We start from the raw sequence: 14,658 nt of genomic DNA, 5'->3' as shown, positions 1-14,658 counted from the left end.
CGCAGGTGAGGATCGTTATCAGGCTTCTCTAGAGCTTGCTGATTAGCTATCATTGGAATCAGCTGCATTGGGAATTGGGAGACATGGAATACAGGCTGGATAGGGGGCCCTGAGGACCGGAATTGAGAAACACTGCTTTAGCTAATGCTAAATGTTATCTTTACTGACAGTTGACCATTAGCCAACCTTTTTTTGTGTCATTTACCTCGCGTTCCCATTGGAACATTGCAAGCGCGCCGCCAGAAACTCTCAGCTCGTGTAACTAAGTAACTAACTGCAGCGTTAGGCTAGTAGGACTACATTTCCCATGATTCTTAGACAGGGAAGCAGGAAGTAGTTCTAGTTCCAGTATGAGAAAAACATGAGATGCAGTTGAATTCCTTTTTAAAACTCATTCACTGCCAGACCAGCAAAAAACTGCATCATTTGACGTCTTTTTCCGTCAATGGCAGTGAATGAGTTAATTGGTTTAAAACCCGGGACTGTCAGTTAACCCGAGATTTCTGGTCACCCTAAACTAATAACTACCTCTGCTGAGGAGTTTAGAATTTTGCCACCATTTGTTTGATGCCATGAAAAAAAACAACAAGTCATCTTACCTAACTTACTGGAGGGTGTAGCATAGCATATTGCTAACAGACCAATTTCACATAATAAAACAAATGGCAGTTTATCCACATTTGCCTTTGTGGAAGTCTGACGAGGACAAAATGAACATCAGCCGTGATTCTATTTTTAACTGGCAGGTATGCTGCAGTCTTAATAATCCTACTCTGACCCATCTGATGCAATGCCCTTCCCGCCCCTATGCAATCAGACCACATTATTTGAAGGTGCTCTTCCAGCTGCCAGTATGAAAGGCGCTCGCGGAGCCTCATCAGTGCCACTGTTCACATGGTTGACAAACCCCTCTCGGCACCATGGACGCAACCCAAAACAATCAGGCCAGCTATTTCTTTCCCCGTGATGAAAATCACTCAAGCGCTGCTTCCTCCCAATGACGTCATTTAAAGGAGAGAAGAAAAAAAAAAAAGAAGCCCCTTTACCGTATCAGGTTTCTAGGGCAGTTTAGTTATTACAAATTGACACACATACTGTATAATTGATAGATATACTTTAGGGAGTTAAGGGAAATTAGGTACTTATTTTGACAGCAAAGTTTGAAAAGGGTTTCTCGACCTCACGTTTCATCTGGCTTCCACAAGTTTGTTTATATGCATATTGGTTAAGTAATATACTACAATGGTACTTAGTCAAATGGGCACTTTGCACAAATCCAGCACTTCCTGAACTCAATACCACTCCTTCATTTCCTGTCTTTCATGAGTGGACAAACTGATCAATGCAGGTGTGCCTAATCTGAGTAACCGCGACGATATTGGCCAGACACACCTGGATTAATCAGTTTGTCCATTCATGAAAGACAGGAAATAAATGAGTGGCGTTAATTTCAGGAAGTAGTCAAGCAGTGCAAAGACTCCATTTCTCTCCAAAATAGTTAATCATGTGTGTTGTATGCATGTGCAGTATGAGAGGTTTTGTATATGGTGTGCGTGTGTTTGGATATGTTGACTTTGCCATTGGCCTTATTCTCCCCATCACGCCTCACCTTTTGTCTATAACTGTTTGTCGCTAAAAGCTCAAGTTGGTCTTCTTTGCTGTTTATAACAGTGTATATTTATTCGATACGTTAAGCATGTAAATAACCGGTTGAGTGTAAAGTTCTAATTTATATGCACTTGCATTACCAGGAAGTGGTGGTGTCTAATGTGTAGAAGACTCTGGAATATATTGTTCTATAAATATATTTACACACAACACAATGTAACATTGTGTATATAACTGCACATTGTTTGGAGCGCCCGTCAGAGCAGGAGCTAAAGGAATGTTGTCATATGAGAACCTTGTAACTACAAAATGACCAAAGTTGTTTTTTGTTTTTTTTAATGTAATGCTGCATTCTAATAACGTCGTCGATGATTGATCTCATTTAAACCAAAAGTTGAGTTGCTTGCTAATTAAATTTTAATTAAATGTAAGCCAGGACCATAATTTTTGAAGGTACAAGGTTGTCATGTGACAGCAGTTTGGTGACCCACATGCGACATAGAGGACATGTTAAACTGCATATGCTTGGAAATAGGACACATGCACAGACACTCGATCATTGCTTCCTATCAAAATATACAAATTGCTTCTTTTCTCTCAGCAGCTTGTAATTCACGTCTTTAAATGGCAACTGCTAATTTCTAAGATCCAAGATTGAGCAACACAAACCCACAAATGATCTGCTGTTCCACTTATTGCACCTCATTAAAAAAAAAAAGTAGACGTCACTACAACGTACTGGTGGCATGCTACAATGCGCACGGCACTCAATTGATCTGCGTTAACAAAATGCTCTTATGTAACTGTGCTACTGTGTAAACTGTTCCTGACCAAACTTGTTAGCAGTTTTGATAAACAATTTTGTTCAGTATTAACATTGTTAATCTATGTTCATGCTTTTTGGTCCTGGTTGTCCAAATGGTTAGCCTGATTTAGCACTTATCTGCATGACAGGTGATTTTTGTTATTGTCAACAATACATTTAGGTCCACCGGTTGTTACAGGTGGGTTAATAAATGTTTCACACAATGTATGGCATTATATTGTATATTGTGTTAAAAAATGATAAATCTGAAATACTTTTTCTAAGCGATTAAAAGTAAAGCATGACTATATTTAATCTGTTTCTTGTTTTGTTTTTTCCTCATCAAGACTTCTGTGGGTTCACAGAACTACAGCTTACACTCTTATGAGAAGACTTTGTTAGATGTTGAAATGTTTGCCCATTCATCATCAGGAATATTTGTGAGGTCATAGGTCACCAAAGTTAAAAGGGAGGGCCTGTCTCACAAGCTCTGTTCCAGTTCATCTTAACGGTGTTTGAGGGGTTTTAAGGTCAAATCTTGCAAGTTTTTCCACTTCACACTCATTAAAGCATGTCTTTACCGACCTTGACTTGTACGTTTTGATCCAGTCATGCTGGAACAAAAAGGGGCCTTCTTCCCTGAACTGTTCACTCAGCTTGGGAAGCATATTACATCAAATTACATCAAAAATAAAAACAAAATAAAAAAATTTTGAAGTCAAATCAATCAGTACGTCAAATAAAGTATTTTAGTTCGCCACATTCATTGGGTACACAAGTGAAAAATAAATCCCTCTTATCTCATTTCCTTGTGACCCATGTTAAGCGCTCTGCCCTCGTATGCACTTTGACTTGACTCCAAATCATGGGAGAATTATATCATCAGGGTCTTTCATGTTGTGCTCCCTTCATTTTCCGTTTCCACAGCTCCCAGCCTTGAATTTTCCATAATATGGATCTCGACTCATCTTGTCTCTGATATAGTTTGATGTGCATATGACGAAAGTGGAGACAAATGGGACAGGGAGCCTCCCTGGGTACTCCTTTAAAAAGACAATGACGTATGTCGGGACAGCAAGTTCAAAATTTCCCACTGTTCTTTTGAGTCTGAGGTCATGGTTAACTTGGGAAATGGTGATGAATCTTGGGGACTGAAAAGTCCCCACTGTAAGAGAAGAAGAGGAAATAGAGTTTATGTAATAATGTTGTATTTAAATCTCTTTCACAATCGCACTGTAAAAAGGGAACAATATGGACACATCATTTCATCACCAGTGTGTATTTGACATTACCAAACCTTTACTTATTAGCTTCAACTACGACTAGTGCCTCCATATTTGTTTACCATTTAACCACTGAATCCATCCAGTGGGTTACTTTTCATGTTGTTCCGCTACCACTTTTTGGCTTCCGATTCCGATACTCGGCTTTGCCGTTTCGGCAAATGGAAATTATTTTATTTTATTTTATTTTATTTTATTTTATTTTATTTTATTTTATTTTATTTTATTTTATTTTATTTTATTTTATTTTATTTTATTTTATCTTTTAAGAACTGCATACTCACTTGGATGTAAAAACCATTACTATGTTGGTCAGGCGCTGGTTAAAAGCCTTTGTGAAACAGGAAATACATGCACTGAATACCTGTAATCACAAAAAATCGCAAACAATTTCTAAACTGGTATTGGCAAATGGCATCGACCCGTTATGTGTAAGGAGGCTTACTCCCCAATACCAATGCTAGCGTTTTAATGCAATATCAGGGCCTCTCTTGATACTGGTAATGGTATTGGCACAACACGTGCAAAACATGGCAAAAACATGTCATATTCCAAAAAAATAAAACATCGAATTGCTCGTAATGGTCAATGGAGTGCACTTATATAACGCTTTATCCACACCAGATCACATCTGTGTTTGTGTCTGTCATAGCAGCTAACTAGCGCTAAGCTAACCCACCTTCGAGCTCGGACAGCGTCAGAGACCAAGAGCAAAGTAACACAAGGACTTTGATACACTCCCTAGATGGGTTTTACTGAATGGTTGCTTAACTGTTTAAGACTTTAAAATACTTACTATAGCTAAACATTCCAAGAGACACTCACTTTGGGGTTGTCAGGTCTCAAAAAATGTGCACTCCCAACATATCTACTGTACATACATAGGATACATATGTCACACACATTGCTATTCCAACATTCATGTGACACTAGTACACGCAACAATATGTTATATGGTTCATTCTTACTTCGAATACAAAAATCATGATTCGGCATTAATTTTAACGGAAAACTTGCACCTCAATTCAAGTCATCACCAATTCGTTCACAGCCCTACATATTTACTAGGATTAAATATGAGCTCTTAGTTAAATTATGTGGACCCTGTTTTTGTGTCACCATGGTTAGCTGTGTCAGGTTTGTGTGGGGGGTTGAGGGAAGGTGGATCCAAATGCAAGGAAGCAGAGGCAGAGAAACAAAACACAAACTAACCAAAATCCAATCCAAAACATGATGAGCTGTGTCAAATACTGAAGTTACTATCTTAAGCTTATGAAGAGAAAGGATGAGCTAAACATTTATGTTGGAATTGTATAAACACCTGACTGATCAAAACTTTGTCTCAAGGGGCTGTCGCATTGTGAATTGTGTAGTTTATGATTATAGTTAGTTACTCTGTTACTGTGACAAATTATCTATAAAATGTGACATTAATGCATATTATACATGGTTATATATATATATATATATATATATACTAAAAGGCAAAAATCAGTTATCCTCCCTGTATCTGCTTGAACAGTTGCTCCTCAAAAGATAACCCAATGGCCCGCTTTGTGTCCCTTGGGGCTGCATCAACCTTGTAAGTGAAGCAAGTAAATCAGTCTTGGGATGGATGTGGCTATTTATACCCCGTGAGCCAATTAGGGGAGTGATGATAAAGTGGTCGAGAATGCAGAGCAACATCATGGACTGTTTACTGGACAGGACTGCAGACAGTCAGCCATTGTGTGTTTGCCACATTCATGAAAAATATATTTAGAGAATATGTGTAACTTTGCTGTGTTCCTGTAGGTTCTCATTGGTTTGGTTTTGAGTTGGCACCCGAGAAACAACAGCTTCTGTAACATTGACGGTTGACTTTTACCACTGACAAAGATCACTTGCGTTCTTGTTGGTTGCATAAAATGAACTATACAATAAAATGCGCATCCGTTATGTACACTAAAGTAGTTAATGCTTGAAGCAGAAATTAACTCCTACTGATCCTACAGTTTTTGTTATGGTCTGGGTTTTGGTTTTGGGTTTTTTTTTGGTCATGTTTTCCTCGTGTTTCCTTTTCTGACTGTCTTGTTAAGTTTTATCATGTCCTCCTGTGCTCGTTTTCCCGTTCCCTTATGTTTATCCATTCAGCTCCCCAAACCACTTGTGTCCTCTCCAGGTGTCTCTCGTTATCTCGTTGGTATGTGTATTTAGTTCCCTGCTTTCGTTCAGTCCTGGTCTTTGTTGTTGTCCTGGTCACACCTTGTTCCCTGCATCTGTGTGTACCACCTGTTTAGTTTTCACTTAGTAAGTTTATTCCCAGCCTTGTTTTGTACTTTGTATTTTGTGTTGCACTTTGTTCTGAGTTAAATTCAAACTTATTTAAGAGCACACCCGCCACACCTCTCCTTGCCTTCCTCCACTTGGGTCCACAACCTCCCACAAACCGTAACAGTTTTGTTTGTTTGTTTGTTTGTTTAGTTTTTACATTGAAAGACAATTTGGAGGCAAATTCATCAGTCTTGTCTATGGGCTGCAAACGTGTCACTGTACATTCACGACAGCCCTTGAATGTAAAGTGGGCATGTACAAAAAAAAAAAAAAAAAAACTGGGCCAAAAATAACCCAAATTGGGTCAAAAAGGGATCAACCAAACTTTTCACTAGATTTATGATTGAACATTAAAAAAAAAAAAAAAAAAAAACATAACTGCTGATTTGGGCCAGAAATTACCCAATTTTGGCTGATGCACTTGGGCCAATTTGACCAAACCTTTGGGTGAAATTTTGTTTTTTTGATCGAAAACAACCCAAAGTTTGATAACTTTTTTTTTTTTTTTTTTTTTTTGACCCAGCAGTTTTAAAGCTTTACACTCTAAAAGCAGTTGGGTCAAAAAAAAAAGATACAAAATCACCAAGAAAATTGCGTTGTTTTGTGAGTTTTCATTTATACATACAGTAAAAGTTTCCAGCTCACTTCTTGAAAAAAATACTCTGGAAAATTTGGCTTTGGTATTCTCAGTGTGAGACTGCATCACAGACTGAGTGAGTGTGATCATGAATGCAAATGGATGAAGCGTGTTCAGAACAATTTATGGTCAAATCAAGTCTGAAAATCAAAACTATTATTGTGTGCTGGGCCGGCCAGAAAACAGACTCAATGTTGTGAATCCATCCATGATCCATCCATTCTTTTACTATACACTATACAGTATACATAGCTAACTTTGGGTGAGACTGGTCACCTGACAATGACAACACTACAAAATCAAATCAAATTCTTCATCTAAAATTTTAAATCAACTTTCTGTAACAACTATTGCCTAGGCCCACTCTACCCTCTAATTTTTTTTTTAAGTTTGCTTCTCCTAAAGCAAATTCTCTGCAGTCGCATAAATACTCCACTTCCCAGACAGGATCTAGGCTTGGTTAGCTCTGCAGGTGGTCACCCAACCACCAACAAGGCTCTTTTGAAGCCGCTGACCAGGTGACAAAGGAATTTATGCGTCTGCCGAAGGAGTGTATTTCAAGCAGTCTTCTCGGAGCCCGAACAAATGGCTCCAATGATTTGGAATACACAAATGACCGATCAAAGGAATGTTCATGACTTCTTATCAATCACAAAGGATATTCTGGCGTCTCACCCTTCCTGGAACGTCTAGATGGAGCAACAGCACCGTCAAGTGGTGAAACTTGGAACTATCCTTAGTGACAATTCACATAAGTAACCGCATTTTACACATTTATACCATGATAATTCGTGACAGACAACTGAACTACGAATGATTCGTGTTATATCTTTGTGTGTATGAACATCCTATTTCATTTGTACTCCATAAAGAATGAAAGATAATCAATATCTCTCAGTTCAGTCAGATTAGACAAGTAGAAGTTACCTCACAAGTTAGTTTATGATGCATTAATTGCGATGTGTGTTAAACGGGTTGTGTGGGAAAACTGATTTGCCAGACTGACCAAATTTAATGCCAAATTATTAATCCCTTTAATAATTTTTTTCTTAAAGTCTGCCCGGGCGAACAGAAGGGTGTGCCACCACGTACTGAAGCCCCACCCAGAGACTTTAAAAGGACGAGCAGACCCTCGCTCTTTCTCTTCCTCCTCTTCCGCCTCTTCCCTCTGGCTTCCAAGCCTCTTCCAAAAACTCTCTTGCACGACCTGCAAGTGTCCCAGCCTGCTCGAACTCTTTGTTCCAAGAAACTTGCCAACCACGTGGCCTTTTCTTTTCTGGCAGCAACCGTTGCCGAGAGCAGACCCTCGCTCCACGCCACGCCAAAGCAGGTGCAAACTGCAACGCTGACCCCAAAGACACTTTTACTCCCTTTTTTCCCTTTTTTTTTTCTTTCCACCATCGTTGATTGCCCGCCAGCGGTGAACTCCGCTGCCCCGGGGTACACTTGCAATGTACCGCCGGACTCAAGGTTGTGCACCTAAGCCGCGCACCTCACCTGCTACTCGGTGGCGCCCCGCCGCGGTGCCAGCTCACCTCCAACGGCTGGCCTTCCTCGTACGCAGGCGCGTACGGACCGAGCTGCAACATCTGGAGTCGGCCAGCTGTCCGGCAGAACCAACCTTGCCGAATCGCCGACCAATCAAGGGACGAGCCGCGCAACTACGTCAGGCCCCTGAGCGGCTTCCCTTGATCACCTGTGGAATAAACCCCTTTTTTTGATTTTCTTGCCTTTTTCAACGAACATTGACTATTTTTCCCCCTTTGCCACGAGACCCTTTTGCTCGTTCGACGCAAACGATGCTCGTAAGTCTGCATTTGATTCCCAAATTGGTACCACTGCGTGCAACTTACGTTTGAAACATATCACAGATCTGGCAGGTCAAATTTCTCTTTTCCCTGTTTCCTCATTCATTCGCATTCCTTCCTTATTTTCATTCGCTTTATTTTGTTTCTTTTCTTCTGACGGTAGAATAGTTAGATAGGCAGTGTTTTGATTCTGTAGTGTAGCAATCGTGACTAAATGCATGTTTTATGAACTCTATTCCGCCTAAGTCATCTGTGTTTCCGAGTGGATTATTATTCTTTTGTTAGTACAACGAACCACTGAATATCGAGTGTGGCGACTTTAGATTATAAATGACTGATGAAAGAAGGATTTTGGTCGTTGTTTGCTCCTGTTAACCCAAAGCAAAACCAACGTGGTGCCCCAGAGGTTATCGAGGTAAATATAATTTACCTCTGTAACGTCCAGATTATTAATTCGTCCAAAAGACGACCCAATTATCGCTACATTTCTATATTTTAAAACATATAAGGCTGACCAATAAGGCTTATTTTCTAAAACTAAATGTAATAATAATAATAATAATAATAATTTATTAATTAAAAAAAAATGATGAAAATTCACGAGGCCATGATAAATAATAGGAAACAAAGAGATTCCCCCAAAAATGTTGTAAGTTGAGGCTAGTTACACCGGGTGTCAAAGCATAATCTATCTGATTATAACATTCTAGCAAGCGCATCAAAATGAATCCAAGGATTATTTCTTGGAATGAACCATATGACAAGTAATACATGTTGGATTTGAGCAGGTCCTCTCTCACACTGAAGGGACGACCAAGTCCTCTCCGTCAGGTTGCCATAACAACTGTGCATATTGAATACCGAGACAGATTCTCCAGACATTTCCCTGTAGGATAACATCACCGTCGTCATTTGCAAGCAACCTTGGTACAGCATAGAGGCATTTTCTCTCTCTTTAACATCTATCACCAATAAAATCACAACTGATTTGAAATGGTCAACAACAAAAACACTAATTTATTATTGCATAGGTTTCTAGTCATATGTAAACAGTAGTTTACAGAGGTAATATTTAACAATTTTTCCATGAAGAGAATGATACAATAATCGACCTATATCACGTGTGCAATACACGACTGGGTCAGAATGCATTAAATTGACAGACAGTAAGTCCAATAAGCCCCATTAAATGATATATGGATTTTACTTTCAAATATATACACAATATAATTTTTTTGATTCATGTTGTCAGCTAACCAATTTGTTGTTAACTGTTTTACTGCCAAACGTTATCCAAAACCAACCCGTGTCCAGCCAAACCAACAGTGTCAGACAATTTCAAGCATTTTAACTAATATTTCAATGCAAACAGAGCATTGTGTACTATGACTACATAAACATGGTGGGTACCATGAAAGACCGCATTCCATTTTTTCATTCGAAAAAAAAAAGAAGTATAATTCTACCTTATTCCGTTCTTTAGTAATCATTTTTTGAAAAGAGGTAATTTAAGTAACAACCAAGCGAAAATAGAATAGAAAACAAACTTTTTTCTCCACAACAGTGACTTTGTCACTAATAATTTGGGTTTAGTGAAGCTTTGTGAATTAGATTTAATGTGACAAACACTTTGATAATTCACATTACACTTGAAAACGTTCTATTTCATCAGATTCCCTCATTTTTCATTGTAATGTCATACACTGGCAGCCCATTGAAAAGAGATACAATGCTGCCATCTGCTGGCCAAAGTTAGTAGGTGTTTTTAATTTCACAACCCATTGACCAGGCAGCACTCCACTTAGACGTTGCACTGTCTATTGATTATAAAAATAAAAAATAAAAAAAAAACAGGTGATGGGCGGAGCCTTCCTCTAAGAGCTCAATTTTTGTCTCATCAGACCGCATCAATTTCTTTCTTAGAGTCCTACAGGTGCCTTTTGGCAAACTCGAAGCGGGCTTCCAACTGGCCACTCTACAACAGGTCTGAAGTACTGCAAAGAGTGACATCGGGTTCAGAAGAATTTTTTCCGATACCCTTCCCCCAGATTTGTATGTTGAGACAAGCAGCTTCATGTCGAAGGTTGTGAAAATGTGTTTACATCTGATGTCTTAGTTTTTTTGTTTGTTTTTTTCATAAATTTGCAAAAATAAATAAATGAATCACATTGTCATTATGGAGTGTTGTGTGTACAATTTCGAAGAAAATAAATTATTTATTCAATTTTGGAATGAGGCTATAACATACAAAAGTGACGTATTGCAAATACTTTCCAAATGCACTAATATTCTCCTGAAACAATTGTGCATTAATGTAGAGGTGTGTTGTAGACTGTGAATTCATTCAGGCTGATTAGTCAAGATCAATAAATAATGACCATGTGCTTGAGAAATTATTCATCTGTTTGGTGAATTATGCTGATCATGTTTCGTAACAGTATGCCCGGAGAGTAAGACTATCAGGTGCCAGACTGTACACCCAAACAAATGCTTTTTGTCCTGTATTGTTTTGCAATATGTTTGGGTTTGCAATCTATTAAAATTGAAAGGGAGCAGGTGTCGTTCCATGTGATGCTTCCCATGGGCCAGCACCTGAGTTTTGTGTTCAGTCCATCACATCCATCACTTAGCGCCGAGGGGTGCTGATTAGTGATTACGACTCACTCGTATTTTATCATACAGGCTTTTATTCTGTTACATAGAATTGTGCATTGCCCTAGTAAGAATTACGGAATGACACTTTTGTCAGTATATGTGTTGGTTCCTTAGCTGAGGTTTTCTCTAAGCACGTTGAAGTTTCTTCAATCACCATGCAAGTTTTCTTCCATGTGTTCTGCATCCAGGCCTTCCCGCTGTGGTTATTTTGTGCTTTTGAGTTTTATTTGAGGCCATCTGAATCCAGTCCTGCTCTCTGTGATTACTTTGTGTTTTTGTATATAAAGCCTCTTTATTGTTCAACTTTTGGTCCTAATTCCACACCTCAAGTGACAAAAATAACTCAAAATACTGTGCAAGCATTAATAACTAAAGCCCTGGCAACAAAAGTGAGCACACCCCTAAGTGAAAATGTCCAGATTGAGTAGAGAACAGTATCTTGAAGTAATGAAGGTTGTTGGTTACAAGATACAAGGGTGTACGCATATTTTGCCTCAGGTGTTTCAAGACCTAATTGTCATGTCTGGATTAAGTTTGAGTTCATGACCTGTTAAGTTGGGAGGTCAAGTGTCTGTTTTGAACTGATGTAACCATGATATAACCATCTAGTTTCAACTGGTTTTAAGCTCTATGATGTTTGTCAAGGATCTTTTATGCTCTATGATGTTTGTTGTTGTCGGGAACAATCTGTAATTACTGGGTTAACAGCCAGTCAGAGAATTCCATGTCAGTACTAGTACTCACATGTCTAGCCACAACCAATAAGATTGATTGACTGTCTATTTAAGGGTCTGAGAATTGTGTGTGTTTTGCCGGATTATTGTCCACCTGTTCCTGTGTACAGCGTCTCTGAGTTTCTGCCTCTCAATGTGAATAAATAGATACAATCTTATTTGTGTTTGCGCCTTTGGGATCCAAACCTCTCAGCACATAACACTAATTAATCAATTATTACTTTCACACAAACATTTCAACTCTTCAGCAATTATCATACCTACCCTCATCCATCCATCCATCCATTTTCTTGACCGCTTATTCCTCACAAGGGTCGCGGGGGCTGCTGGCGCCTATCTCAGCTGGCTCTGGGCAGTAGGCGGGGGACACCCTGGACTGGTTGCCAACCAATCGCAGGGCACACAGAGACGAACAACCATCCACACTCACAAGCACACCTAGGGACAATTCGGAGCGCCCAATTAACCTGTCATGCATGTCTTTGGAATGTGGGAGGAGACCGGAGTACCCGGAGAAGACCCACGCGGGCACGGGGAGAACATGCAAACTCCACCCAGGAAGGTCCGAGCCTGGACTCGAACCGGAGACCTCAGAACTGGGAAGCGGACGTGCTAACCACTCGACTACCGTGCCGCCCTTATCATACCTACCATAAAACTATAATATATTGCAACAAAACTAAACGACTACTAAAGAAAACTACCTTGCAAATCTGCATTTAAGCGAACTCATTCAAGCCCAAAAAACATATAAATATGCTTTTTAATAATTTGTTCTTCATTCCCAAAAACATATTTATACGCTTTTGGTTGTTGTTGTTCTTTATGCTAGAGCATACAGAAGGCTTTGATGCAGCTTCTGACCTGAAGATTCACTTAAAGCAATGGCAGTTGTTACAAAAAATGGACAGCAGGTGGCAGTAGAGTATAAGAGATCACCAGGGCTTTTCTCTGTTTTCAGCAGGTTTGTGAATAATGATGAAACTTAGCTATGTTCTAATGCTAATTGCTGCAAAACGGAAACAGATACAAATATATATATTTTTTCCGGATGAAAGAAGAGACTTTAATCTTTTTCTTGGTAGGTTCCATGTTTTTATAGCAATAGAACACAATATGCTGTGGGCCTTGCAAAATCAGTCAAAATCCAGCAAAACAGCCGAGAGTGAAGGGGGTTGCTTCTGTGAAAATGGCTGGGAGTGTTAAGAATGTAAATATACTTTTTTATTTTGTCTCTACATGTGTACTGGGTCTTCCCTTATGTTGCATCTGTCACGTCTCCTTTCTCAAGGCCTTGTGCCATTTCCATGCAAACCTCCAACCTGCTCCACTACAGCCACCGCCCCGTGCAACGCAAACACTTGATAAGGGGTGATGATCAGAAAGCACCCACCCACCGATTAGGCTGCAGTCAAACCAAAACAAAATTCCACTCAAAGACATGTTGGTTGATAAGACGAGAGGATGGCAGGATGCCATTTCCAGTGCCTACGTGCCAACCAGCCACTCTCGATGCGCTGTCTGCGAGTGCTGGCAGCCAGTCACACTCTTCTGTCATTACCCCACTTATTGCCCTGCCCAGAGGGACACAAGCATACATACACACCACAACAAATGACACCCACTGACTAATTATTTGATGATGCTGAGGAGGCTGATGCCTGTCAGCTGGACTTGCTCTGTTTAGTCTAATGCCTCTGAGACTATTTTTTACTACACAGTCAGTTCCAGTATTCCAGTATTTGGACTTATAACTACTTTTTTTTTTTTTTTTAAATGAGTGTACCTTTACACACCATGATCATGTGACCATGCGTTTGTTTTTTTTGTTTTTGTTGTTGTTTTTTTTCCTGAGGAGACAAGGGCAGGGGTCTTGGAAGAGGAACATATAAATATTACAGGCCCTGTAGATTCATATTCTTTGTCTTTGATGAACACACCAGCCCAAAATTATTTGATAATTTATTGTTAATATCAAAGAGACTCACCTGGGACTTGAATCAATGATCCAAGTATATACCCACAGTTATTTTCTGAATAGGCAGGCTGTTTTTGTTTGAATTTTGTTTTAGTTTGATTTATTTACATTTTTATTATAAAAATGATCAAAATTGATATTCTGTAGTTGACAAATTAACAGATTTTGGTTATATTAATTTGCCCAATCTTGGGCTTTAGTTTCATAAACAGATGTCAAGTCCAATATGCCATTTAGTCTTTCCAGAGGTCCCTTGTCTAAATAACTCAAAACATGCTTTGCATTGCAAAGTATTTCACAGTTACAATCAAGCTATATTAACTCCTTCACTCACAGCCGTTTTCACTGAAGAAACCACCTTTGCTCCTGGCTGTTTTACTGGATTTTGACTGATTTTTTGCAAGACCCATAGAATATTGTGTTCTATTGTTATAAAAAACATAGAACCAACCAAAAGAAAGATTGAAGTCTCTTCTTTCATCAGGATTAAAAAAAAAAGTATGTTTCTATCTGTTTCAGTTTTGCAGCAATTAGTATTAGAATATAGTTAAGTTTAATCATGATTCACAAATCTATTTAAAACTGTGGGGGAAATCAGCTTGTTGCAACATGGCCCTAGTTGATCTCTTATAATTTGCTGCCAACTGCTGGCCGTTTTGTAATTACTCCCATTGCTTCAACAGTTCTCTTCAGATGCTGTATCAAAGCCTTCTGTATCTTCTATCATTAAAAAAAAAAAAAAGTATAAATAGGCCACAATCTTTCATCATTACTACTCGGGGGCCACAGAGGACCATGCACTTCCTAACCAGATGTAAGATAAACATGACATCTTAA

At 39.1% G+C, this 14,658-nt stretch overlaps 1 long non-coding RNA gene across 1 annotated transcript; it reads left to right on the top strand.

Annotated features, from left to right (window-relative positions):
* Positions 1-84: 84 nt before the first annotated feature.
* LOC144027623 (uncharacterized) lies at positions 85-2,723 on the top strand. The gene is made up of 2 exons (XR_013285500.1): positions 85-1,887; positions 2,069-2,723. It is a non-coding gene; the product is annotated as an uncharacterized LOC144027623 (long non-coding RNA).
* Positions 2,724-14,658: the final 11,935 nt, after the last annotated feature.

Source organism: Festucalex cinctus, chromosome 10, assembly GCF_051991245.1.
Source record: "Festucalex cinctus isolate MCC-2025b chromosome 10, RoL_Fcin_1.0, whole genome shotgun sequence".
Taxonomy (NCBI): Eukaryota; Metazoa; Chordata; class Actinopteri; order Syngnathiformes; family Syngnathidae; genus Festucalex; species Festucalex cinctus.
Note: the sequence above shows the minus strand (reverse complement) of the source record. Positions and strands in the feature narration are given on the sequence as shown.